This window comes from Talpa occidentalis, unplaced genomic scaffold (genome assembly GCF_014898055.3).
Source record: "Talpa occidentalis isolate TD23 unplaced genomic scaffold, MPIMG_talOcc4v2.1 talOcc4.12, whole genome shotgun sequence".
Taxonomy (NCBI): domain Eukaryota; kingdom Metazoa; phylum Chordata; class Mammalia; order Eulipotyphla; family Talpidae; genus Talpa; species Talpa occidentalis.
In genome coordinates this window covers 27,963,315-27,975,564 of record NW_023601212.1, presented here as the reverse complement: position 1 = coordinate 27,975,564, position 12,250 = coordinate 27,963,315, and positions in this window count along the sequence as shown.

Here is a 12,250-nt window from a genome sequence, read left to right as displayed (position 1 = left end):
ATGGAGAATGATGGAAGGAATTGAGTGAAAGTGAAAAGAAATGAAGGGGGAAGTTATTCTGACACTTGCACCCGCTCCTGCACAACGGAAGTCTCTAGCTAGGCCATGTAAGAACAGCCTCGAGTGTAAAAGCCTTTTCCAGGAGTTGCGGGGCATTTCCAGTTACCCCTGTTTGAACCGTTCAGCAACCTGCCAGCCCCACCTTCCAGAGCGCTGTTTTTGTCAGTCATGGGCAGCTCTGGCTGGGGCTCGGCCTCGGCTCCTGTGTCAGCCACGAAATTCTCAGTGTCCTGGGAATGTGAGCCCAACTTGAAATACACTCCCTGAAAGGCTTATTTTGTTTTGGGACAAGTCTCACGCCATTGTGTCCTGCCAAGAAATTATTGTTGAACTGTTGGTTTGCATTGCTGTCAAACACAATCTTGCAAGGAGAGCAGGGGCAGTCACGCTCGGGGGCAGCTAGGAGAGAATGACTGGGTGGGACTGTGCACCTTATGAAGGTTTAAAAAAAGAAGGTCTGTTGTCTGATTCACAGTGAACCATTGCCAGGGGCATGAGTGGGTCAATCCCTGTTCGTATCTCAAGGTTAGCACTTCAGAGGGAGAAGGCCAGGTGAGGAGCTGGAGCCCCAGTGCTGCTTAGCTTTGGGTATATGGGAGAATTTCCTCTAATCCAAATCCAGACAGTCCTGCAGGGTCTCCTAGTAAACAAAGGAGAAATGAAGAAACAGCACCCCAGCCAGTGCAGGCCTGGGCCACTGAGCAGACAGTCTATATGTCCTCTCTTATGGGCCCTTTGAACCCTCTAAACCACGCTAAATGCTCCCTTTTCAGAAATGCTTCCCCGAACACATGGAGGCATGAGAGGTAAAAGTTACGTTACTGACCTTATACTCTTGTTTGTTTTGGATTCTTTTTTTTTTTTTAAGATTTATTTATTTATTTATACAAGAACCAGGGTACAGGCCAGAGGCGTGGGAGGGTGAGAGGATTCACCAGAGACAGAGCGGGGAGCAGAGCAGGCAGACTGACGAAATACACTGCTGAGGGGAGCAGCGGGCGAGACAGAAGAGGTCTGCGTGCATGTGGGACCCTCACTGGCCAGCCGGGATCACACCAGCGCTGCAGAGGCTGTGGACAGCTTCACAGCGCTGCACTCAACCACCTGCGCCACCAGGGGAGGCCCTGTTATGGATCCTTATAAAAGCTAGCATCAAATCCATAGTGAGTGGATAACTGAATCCATTCATATGAATTGGCACATCATATTATGTTCTAGGAAAAATTAACTATTAGATGTAAAATATATTAAATTTCCATGTTGGTCCCATTCCTTTACCCTCTCTGGGCCTCAGTTGCTGCTGTACAGTTTAGAGTTGACTTCCTCTCAGGGACTTTTATAGTTTCACGTATCGCCCCGTGGGTGACTGCATGTCACACTGTCACCCATGGGGTCCTTCCTTGACAGAGAAACATCATTAATATTGTTCTGTTCACTCAGCAAATAGTGTCTACACTCTTCCTGACACTGCCATGGGCACCAAGGACAAACCAGGAATTTTAAAGCGAAATCTTGGCCTCATGAAGCCTGCATTCCAATGGGGTCTCAAAAATAAACACAATAAAGTTTAAAATCTGTATGTGGTGTGATGTAACACAGCATGGTATATAATATGATGCCATATGCTGTGAAGAAAAACGAAGCAGGGGAGGGGTGTCAGGACTGTGCTCTCTGTGAAGAAGGCACAATGGAGAGAGAAGTAGGTCACGAGGACGTCCAGCGAAGACAATGCCAAGCAGAGGAGAACGTGCTGGAAGCCTATAATCAACACACTTGGTGTATGTGGGAAGAGGTGGAGACGGGCAGGTCAGAAATGAGTCTGGATCCCTGGACTCCAGAGTGTTGGTGGTAATGCTATGAGAAGTGGTTTCCTTTTTCAAAAAAAATATCTATGCATATAAGAACTGGGGTGCAGGCGGTGAGAGGATTCACCAGAGAGATTGGGGAGCAGAACAGGCAGATCTACTGAAATACACTGCTGAGGGGAGCAGTGGGTGAGACAGGAGAGGTCTTCTGCGCCATGTGGGTAGCTCCCTGGCTGGGGATGGAACTCGTGCTGCAGAAGCTGCGGATAGCTTCATAGTGCTCTGCTTAACCCGTTGTGCCACCAGGGAGGCCCTGAGAAGTGGTTTATCTAGTATGTTCTTAAGAGCCAGTGTGTGAGCACATTGCCAGGCACTGGGAGGACCCAAAAAGAAAATACAGTGTGTGGTCCTCAGGCCCCTGGGAAGGTGCGGGCCCACGCATGCCTGGAGGGTACAGGCACTGATGCTTAGATGTTTCCGTGTGGAGGTGAAAGACAGGGCGTGTGCTGAAGAGGGGGTGTAGGTGTGGACACTAGGAGGGAAGGGATGCTGGAGACTGAGGCACTGAGACACCTGGCTGGGTTGGGGAGCTGAACCTGGACCTTTCTGAAGAAAGAACAAACTGAGACGAGGCTCTCCAGGACTCTCTGAGAGGTTTGTGGCTGCCCAGAAGGACTCATCCTCCCCCAGAAAGGAAAGGTTACCTCATAGGCCATCAAGCCCCACCTGCCTCAAGGAAAGCAATTCTGCCCCGGGGCACTGCTGAGCAGGAGGGGGCTCCAGCTGGTGCTTGGGCCTCTGGGCATGTGGGCTGCTGCCCTCTGCATCTGACCAAGCCTCCAGGAGCTCAGGGCCTCGCCACCAGGGATCAGCTTTCTGCAAACCAATGTGGCTTGAACAAAAGAGAGCCTGACTCCACCTCACCTGTTTTCCTGTGTCTGCTCGTGGGCATGGGTGAAGATCTGTAAGACCCCAATTCACCAGGTGGACTGGAGTCTGGGGCCCAGATCATTGTACCCCAGGAACACAGGGTGGGATGCTCAGGCTGGATTCTTCACTGGGCCTGCCAGAGGCACACTGGTGCCCGCCTGCTGCCACCCTCTATGAGATCATGTCTCTCCATTTCGGGACTGTGACATCGTTACATCAGACCTCAGTAGCCAGCACTCACATTCCAGCTGAGACCAGTGTGAGAGCAGAGAAACCTGAGCTGTGAGGGATATTCTCAGGCTCAAAAATCACAGACGCGGCAGGGAAAGGCATTTGATCAGAAAATGACACCGTTTGGGTTATTTTAGCGCCCTGGATGGGAGCTGCCTGAGTTCCAGGGGAGCCCCTTCTGCTGCAGGACTTTGGTGCCAGGTGACCCTGGCAGATGACTTCCACTTCTTTTTAACCCAAAAACAGGGTGCACCCCAAGGGTACGGACTTGGGTGAGCGAACCACCCAGCCTGAGGTTGTGATTTACGTATAGCACACGCACACAGGTCCCCAGGCCTGCGGAAGAGGCCGGGGTGAGGCCGCCAAGGACAGCTCTCTCTCCAGCTCCTGCTCCTCCCTGCAGACAACTCCTGGAACTTCTACCTGGACCAGGCACTGCAGTGTTGAAGGCCATCTAGGCAGGTGCTTTGATCACCCTGAACTGGTGGGATGCCACCCCCTGGGAGAGGCCACTATCAACTTATCTCCCACTCACCGTGTGGATGCAGAGGGGCTTCTGTGGCTCTGTGTGCTGACACTTGCTGTGTGTGATGGGACACAGCTCAGGCTGCCCTCTCCACGGCCCCAGAGTGCCTGCTCTGGTGAGAGTTGAACAGGAAGGGCAGGAACAGAAACTATTCCCTGGGGACAAAGGCCACGAGGAAAGCCCTCGTGAAACTAATGAGTCACCTTAAGTCTTTTTACCCCCTACAACTGATAACACCCTTCCCCAGAAGAGTGGGAGAGTCTATTTTCAGGCTGCCAGTGATACTGGATGAGCATACTTGGGTTTTAAATCTTAGAGGGCTGAATCCCTGCCCAGAGCCACAGAGAGCAGCAGGTCAATATGAGAGGCCAGGATGGAGTTCCAGTAGAACTTTGTTCTAGGGCTAATGAACAGAAAGGCTTTGGATGAGCTTTTCATGTAAATACTGAAGATTTTAGGGTTCCGTTTGTGTGCCAAGGACGATCTTGGTGTAGGGCGATGGAAACAGCCCTGAGAAGCTGGATGGCCCAGGTCTGCTCTTGGCTTTGCCAAGGATGATGACGAGTGTTTATTACTCATTGTGGCCTAGAGGTTTCCTAAGGACCCTAAATATTTAGCTTCAGAGATTTGGCCCCAGTCTCTGTGAGGAGAGTACCATATGATGGATGAGGAAACTTAGGCAGGGATATTTTAAAATCATTTACGCCAGGACACAAAGCTAACTGGTGGCAGAGCCGGGGTGCATGCCTGGGTGTCTGTTAGCAGAGACAATTTCTTTTTTTTTTTCTTTCAAAGATTTAAATTTCTTAATCTTTGTGTTGATCTCTTAGAAAAATTGGCAATTAATCTTGGGCCAGAGACTCTTCAGGAAGATGAGGACACTAGTATTTTCCCAAACTACCTTAAAATGTGACTGTCAACATATGCATGATATTGGATATAAAATATTTTATAGCTGAGAACATTTTATGGCTAGAGAACACTCTGGCAAATGAGAAAAAGAGTGTAGCATGTACTTCGGTCACCTGTACCACCAGAATCCTGAGAGCGCCAAGACTGGAGGACTAGGCTCCATGAAGACTTGAGGGTGTGGCTTACTCTTCACACCTGCATGATCTCCTGGGCCACTTAGAATTTCACTGGCTTAAGGAGGGAACATGTTTGTTAGACTTTTTCCTAGGAGTCTGGAGAAAGTCAGTATTCCTCACAGAGAGATTGTTTCAAAGTTTCCTTCCTTCCTCATTTTCATTGTTTCTTTCTCAAATGGAGACCCAAAGGAAGGAGGGGAAACAATATTTTTAAAGATTCATTTATTTTTGCACAGAAGAACTGGAGTGTAGGTCAGAGGTGTGTGTGGGGGCGGAAGAGTGGGGGCGGGGGGAAGGTGAGAGGATCCACTAAAGACAGAGTGGGGAACAGGTGGATCTACTGAAATACACTGCTGAGGAGAGCAGCAGGAGAGACAGGAGAAGTCTGCTGCTCCATGTATGGGTTAGCTCCCTGGCCAGTGATCGAACTCAGGCCATAGTGGCTTGATAGTGCTGAAACTTAACCCCTACAGCACCAGAGGGGCCCAAATTCTTGATTGAGATTTTTCCTACACAAACATTTTCTTGACAGGTGTCCAGAGAGCATCATCCCTGTCTTAGCACCAGGCCAAGAACTGGAGGCCAGGCTCACTGTTTAATGGGAGTTACTCAGTAGGACAGGATCCTTTATCCATCCAGCCTCTCTGCACGGAAAGACAGTACAGAGACGCGAAGGAGAGATTTGTCCAGGTCACTGTGACCCACGACTACCAGCCAGCTCCTCTGAAGCCTGGGAAATGTGTGCTCCTCCCCTTTTCATTGCTTCTGGGGGTGGGTTTGGAGTGAGCATGGACTTGCTCAAGATCTTCCAAAGAATGAAGTAGTGACTATTTTTTTTAAGATTTATTTATTTATGCATACAAGAGCTGGGGTATAGGCCAGAGATGCAAGGGGGTGAGAAGATTCACCAGAGACAGAGTGGGGAGCAGAACAGGCAGACTGACTGAAATACGCTGCTGAGGGGAGCAGCAGGTAAGTCAGGAGAGGTCTGCTGTGCCATGTGGGTATCTCCCTGGCTGGCTGGGGATCAAACTCATGCTGCAGAGGCTGTGGATTGCTTCATAGTGGGGTGCTTAACCCCTTGCGCCACCAGGGAGGCCCGGTGTCTATTTTTTTAAGCCAATGGTTCTTTCTCTCCTCATATGCCTGAAGATAAACAGGCACAGACCCCACAGATACCTATTGTTCACCTATTTCTGTGACAAGGTGTGTTTCCCAGTAAGACTGAAATCAGTGCCCATTTCTGATGGGGGTGTCCAGGGAGCAGAAACAATCAATGACAATAACAGCCAAGGAATCCCCATAAAGAGGGCTTTCTGCCCCTCTCTCCCTGTCTTCCTTTTCACACCCTGGTATGAGAGACCTACTTCCTGCAAGAAGATAATTCAAACCTTTGGTGTTATTGCTACTTTCTCTTTTAGCTCAACATCGTAAACAACACAAAATGTAAAAAAAAATAGGGAAAAAACAACTTTTACTGAGGCCTGGTTGGGGTTGGGGAGGAGTATGTTCTTTGGGGAAGAAAATCAGTGTCTTTTGCTAGAATTCATCAGATTGTCCTGTGATGATAAATAGGCCCTTTTGCCCAGCAACGCGGGGTCCGGCTGTGAGTGTCCGGGGTTACCCTTAAGAGCGGCCAGTCTGGGGCCTGCATCTTGGCAGTCAGGGGCTGCTGGTCACGGAGCAGGGCGCTGAGCATCAGGGTGTGGGAAGAAGTGGCTGCAGCAGTGGAGCTGTGCAGGGATCCTGCCTTTGGGATCAGGAGTCAGAGAAGGGACTCATTTTCCGAGCAGCGGGGTGGGCTGGGGAAGAGGCCTCAAAGCGTCACCTTTGTTTGTGTGGAACTTGGTGTTCTTGCTGTCAGCTGGTTTGGTTAAGGGGGTTTTGAGGGGTGTGGACTCTGTGCGTGTGTAGGAAGAAGGAAAGGATTCCAAGCCTACCAGAAGGATAGAAAAACGTTCCTCACTGACACAAGAGGCTGCCAACGTCATTGTGGATCATGCAACTGCGTACAGGCAAGGGCAGGCAGGACCTGCGTGGAGAGGATGGAAGAACTAGCCAAGGCTTCCGAGAATCTGCAAGATGGGGACTGTGGGAGGAGGAAATAGCCAGGCACTGTGGTGTGATATTTGTGTTGGAGAAACTGTAATAAATAAACAAGACTTTCTGCTTCAAGGGATTTTCCGCCCAGTGGGGAAGACAGACAGGGTTTCCCCAAAGGCAGGTCTGGAGAGAAGCTCGACTGTGAGGTGCTTCTCATTGAAGACAGCTGGGCGTGCCTCAAGTAAGTGGTGCTAAGTCCAGGCAAACTAACATAAACTCAGGTTTTATGACACTTTCTTGAGGGTGAACTTTATTACCTAAGACTTATTAGCACGGGAAGGTAAAAGAGCATATAAAACTCTGAACGGGTGCAATTAGCAGCAGATTCTTGCTTTCGCAGCATCTTGCCTGCAAGCATTCCTTCCTCAGCGTTTCTCACCTGCTCTCAGCAAGCTTCTCTGGGAAACTGAAATTGTAGGGGTACTTTGAGGGAGAGGAGAGCTTTAGCAGTATCTTTAGCGACTGTTTTATATTTTTGGATGTCGAACTGTTCCTACAACAGGTTTTCCATGGCAAGCTCAACAAGTCCCCGTGATATTGGGATTTATAAGAGTGTACTTGGTCATTCAGATGACCAAAATATATTTCTCACATCCATTTAGTTTTCATCCAATTCCTAGCTCACAACTCCCCAAAGCCTTAGTATTTCCTAAGTGTTGAGAGTGATAAAGGTGTTTCTTTTTTTTTTTTTTTTTAAATATTAAATTTTATTTTTATATTCCCCCATACAATTGCAAACGCCCCATTCTGACCCCAATCCTTCCCCTCCCGCCCCTCACCCCCCAAAAAGTGTCTCTGGTTCATAGTTTTTTGTTGATTTTGATTTTCACTTTCTTATATTCATTTCCTGGTCCCTTATTTAAGTTTTCTAGATTCCTGCTATGAGTGAGACCATCCGGTATTTTTCTTTTTCTTTTTGGCTTATTTCGCTGAGCATGATCCCTTCCAGCGCCATCCATGTTGCTGCAAATTGCATGTGTTTATCTTTTTTGAATGCTGAGTAATATTCCATGGTATATATGTACCACATCTTCTTGATCCAGTCATCTATTTTTGGGCATTTGGGTTGTTTCCAAAGCTTAGCTATTGTAAACAGTGCTGCTATAAACATAGGAGTGCAGGTGCTCTTTGGAATTGATGTTTCTGTGTCCTTTGGGTAAATACCTAGGAGTGGAATTGCTGGATCATATGGAAGCTCTATGTTTAGTAGGTCCAGAAATCTCCACACAGCTCTCCATAGTGGTTGGACCAGTTTGCACTCCCACCAACAGTGCACAAGAGTTCCTTTTTCTCCACATCCTCGCCAACATTTGTTGTTGCTAGTTTTTTTAATATGTGCCATTCTCACTGGTGTGAGATGGTATCTCATGGTAGTTTTGATTTGCATTTCCCTGATTACAAGTGATGTTGAACATTTTTTCATATGTCTGTTGGCCATTTGCATTTCCTCTTCAGAGAAGTTTCTTTTTAGCTCTTCTGCCCATTTTTTGACAGGATTATTTTCTTTGTTGTTGCTGAGTCTCATCAGCTCTTTGCAGATTTTGTGATCAGTCCTTTATCATTAGTGTTGGGTGCAAAAATGTTCTCCCAGTTGGTGGGGTTTCTCTTTGTTTTTGTTATTGTCTCTTTTGCTGTGCAGAAGCTCTTTAATTTGATGTAGTCCCAGCTGTTTATCTTTCTCTTCACTATCACTGCTTTGGGTGATGTGTCTGTAAAGATGTCTTTGATGTGCAAATCCCGTAGTGTTTCGCCTATATTTCCTTCTATGTATTTTATGGTTTCAGGTCTTATGTCTAGTTCTTTAATCCATTTTGAGTTGATTTTTGTGTATGGTGTGAGGTAGTGGTCAAGCTTCATTCTTTTGCATGTAGCGACCCAGTTTTCCCAGCACCATTTATTGAACAAACGATAAAGGTGTTTCTTATGTTAATGAGGTGACTTTTGGAAAGCTGAGGGAGGAGGCTGGTTGCCAGGTGAACCAACCTTGTGAGTAGAGGGTTAGAAGTTCCTGTCCCACCCCCAGAGCTGGGGACCGAAGAGGCCTGAGACTGAGCTCAGTTGCCAAAGGCCAATGATTTCATCCGTTGTGCTTAAGTAATGAAGGGCCATAAAGCCCCCAAAGGCTGCACTCCAGAGGCTTCCAGGATGGTGAACACCTGGAGGCGCTGGGAAAGTGGTGTGGCCTGGGAAGGCCCTGTGCTCCGCGCCCCCCCAAACCCTGCCTTCTGCCTCCCTTCCATCTGGCTGTTCTGGAGTTAAAGCCTTTGTCATGAATCAGCAATCTGCTCAGTAAAGAGATTTCCTTTACTGTGAGCCACTAGGAAATTAATCCAACCTGAGGAGTCATACAGCTGATTGGTCAGAAGCCTACCCCTGGCTTGCGATGGGCAGCTAAAGTGGGGGTCGGTCTTGGGAGATGGAGCCCATGAAGTGTGATACTATGTCCTCGGGGTAGATGGTGTCAGAATTCTTGGTATTCCATCACTAAAACTGCTTGAGTCTCAGAATCTGGATTTAAATCAGGGGAAGACATTACATGGCTAAACTTTCTAGTCTTGTATCTTAATCAGCTGCTATACACAGCACCGAAGGCTGAATTTTATTTACAGTTTATTCAGAAATTTGTTTATCACAGTTCTCTTGGCCAAGAAGTTCAGTGACAAGGCCAATCTGAGGCCTCTTCTCCTGGCATACAGGGTCACTTTCTTTGCTGTATGCTCACATGACCTCTTCATGCTCACGAGGAGACAGGAAGTTCAGGTGTCTCTTCCCCTTCTAAGGGCACTAATCTCATAGTGAGGACCTGTAGGGTAAATGAATTTAATCAGGCTTTTTGCACCGCTAGCCTCTTTGGCGATGACCTGAGGCCTTGATGGTGTTAATGCAGAAGGGGCTTGGGAGTGTGGACATGAGGCACTTGTGCCTGACTGTGGACACCTGGAGTATGGTGTAGGCACCTGAGCCTGGAGGCCAGGGCTAGATGGGTGGCGTCACTCAGAGACAGATGATAGCTACGAGGACAAGCAGCGACTACAGAAGAGGTGAGATCAGTCACAAGACAAGAATAAGAATACCAGAGAGCGCCCAGAGTAGAGCATAATGGTTCGTGGGGGGGCTGGGAGGCTCTGTTGCTTGCTTCCCAGCCCCCCTGCCTGGCCCATATCTGCCTCCTTGCAGGCCAACTCCCTGCCTGCTGTGCCTTGCACCTCTGTACTTGGTTCTCTGAGCATTAAAGCCTGAAAAATCCACTGAGGGCTTGGGGATCAACAGTGGCCCTGCTCTGTGCTTGCTGGCACTACAGGGCCCCACCTGTATGACCTCATCTAAATCCAGTTACCTCTCAAGGGTTTACCTATTGGCATCACAATGGGGATTATGGCTGTCATATATGAATTTGGGGGGAACACAAAAAAATTATGTGTGTCCATAAACTTTTATGTGTCCATAAAAATGTGAGTACTTTGGAGTACTTTGGGTTTATCAGAACATTTAATTGTATGGTATGGTGGTTACTCTGATTTCATGGAAGGGAATACTAGAGCAATCTTCCTCATAGAATATTATGTGATCAAATGCTAGGAATATCACATATTTAAGGTTTACATGGAGCCTTAAGTTGATGTCCATATTAATTTATCAAAAACTAGACTAGGGCCGCCCCTGGTGGCGCAGGCGGTTAAGGATAGCTCTGTGAAGCTGTCTGCAGCCTCTGTAGCATGGGTTCGATTCCCGGCCAGCTAGAGAGATTCCCACATGGCGCAGCAGACCTCTCCTGTCTTGCCCGCTGCTCCCCTCAGCAGTGTATTTCAGTCAGTCTGCCTGTTCTGCTCCCCGCTCTGTTTCTGGTGAATCCTCTCACCCTCCCGCGCATCTGGCCTGTACCCTGGTTCTTGTATGCATGTATAAATAAATCTTAAAAAAAAAAAAAAAAACTAGACTAGAGGGCCAGCCAAGTTAAACCAAAGACTGGGAAGCTGATATGGGAGAAAATTTTAGAAATAAGGAAAAAGCTATTTTGGGGCTGCCTGAGAAAAAGAAAGGACAGAGATATGAAGATTTTTTTTTAAAAAAAAGCTTTCCCGCCCTGTTATTTACCAGGCTTCCTTTTTAAAAATTTTATTTGTGGGACCCTTGCCTGTGGCCGGGGAATGAACCATCGCTGCAGAGGCTGCGCGCAGCCTCGCAGCCCAGCGCTCAACTGCTGCGCCACCAGGGGAGGCCCCAGGCTTCCTTTTTAATTAAAGGTTTCAGAAGTAAACATAGAGAAGGTTTTGGGTGAGGCAAACTATTGATTCAATGCTGCTTACTATGAAAGACTAAGTGAAGACCATTTCCATTACTTGGGAAAAACACAGAATCCTGGTCTTAGAGAGACCACTGGTCATTCCACCCCAACCGTGGACATCCTCCCATGTCTGAAACCTCGACACTCAGCTTGCTTTAACATGAGTCCTGGCCTCGGTCCTCTCCAGGCTGCTCAGACACACTACCCTGCTTGCCCAGCACCGAGGCTACAGACACTGCTGCGGGGTCCAGGCACATACACTCATCGCCTCACTTCTGTCACCTTGTGGGTACCACATGCCACCAAGCCCACCTTTGTGCAAGGTACATGGGGATTGTTTCAAAGGCTGAGGCCACAGTTTCTTTATCTCAGCCAAACAGATCAGCAGAAAGTAAGCCTTTGGGTCCTCACCCATATACAGTATGTACAAAGCTATTTGCAACAGATCTGGTATTAATTATCCAGTGCTCTACACTGGAATAAGTGGTTAATCCCAGGGAGGTTTACACTGGATACTGACCAATCTGCCCCAGGGTGGATACAGAACTAAATTTGGCTCCAGAGTCTATTACACATCAAGTGTTCTGCAAATGTGCACTGGCACAGGGAATGACCTTTCCTCCACAGCAGATGGGAGCCTTCCTCAGCAGGCCTCCTCCAAGACAGTGTATGACCCAGTACTAAATGCTCTAGCTTTTCCTTCTCTTTATGAAATGCATCATTGTTTTAATTCTCAGATTGAACTGCCTCCTCTCCTGATTTACCTGCCCTCTTAAATTAGGGCCTAGATGGGGTCCCTCAAAGAGCAGGTGCTTTTACCCCCACAGCCCCCCCCAAGGACCTGCAGGTATTCCAGGTGTTTTCATTCTTGGATTTGATTAGATGCTTGTGAACAGTCTAGAAGGCCCCATTTTCACACTCAGGCAGCTGCCTACTTTTGATCTGCTGTGTGTGGGCAAATAGTTGCAACAGCAGTTGTGATGGAGAAAACAGCAAACACCCTTGTAAGAGAGAGGAGAACTGATGCGATCTTTTTTTTTTTTTCCTTGAAGATTATTATTTTGGGGAAAAAAAGATTATTGTTTTGGCTTTGAAGAAAGTTTCTTCTTTGAAGAAAGTTTCTAACAGCTTAGACATAAGCTGTTAGAGAAAGAAGAAAAAAATAGAGAATTTAAAATCTGGGATCCCTGGTGGCACAAGAGGTTAAGCACAGCACTATGAA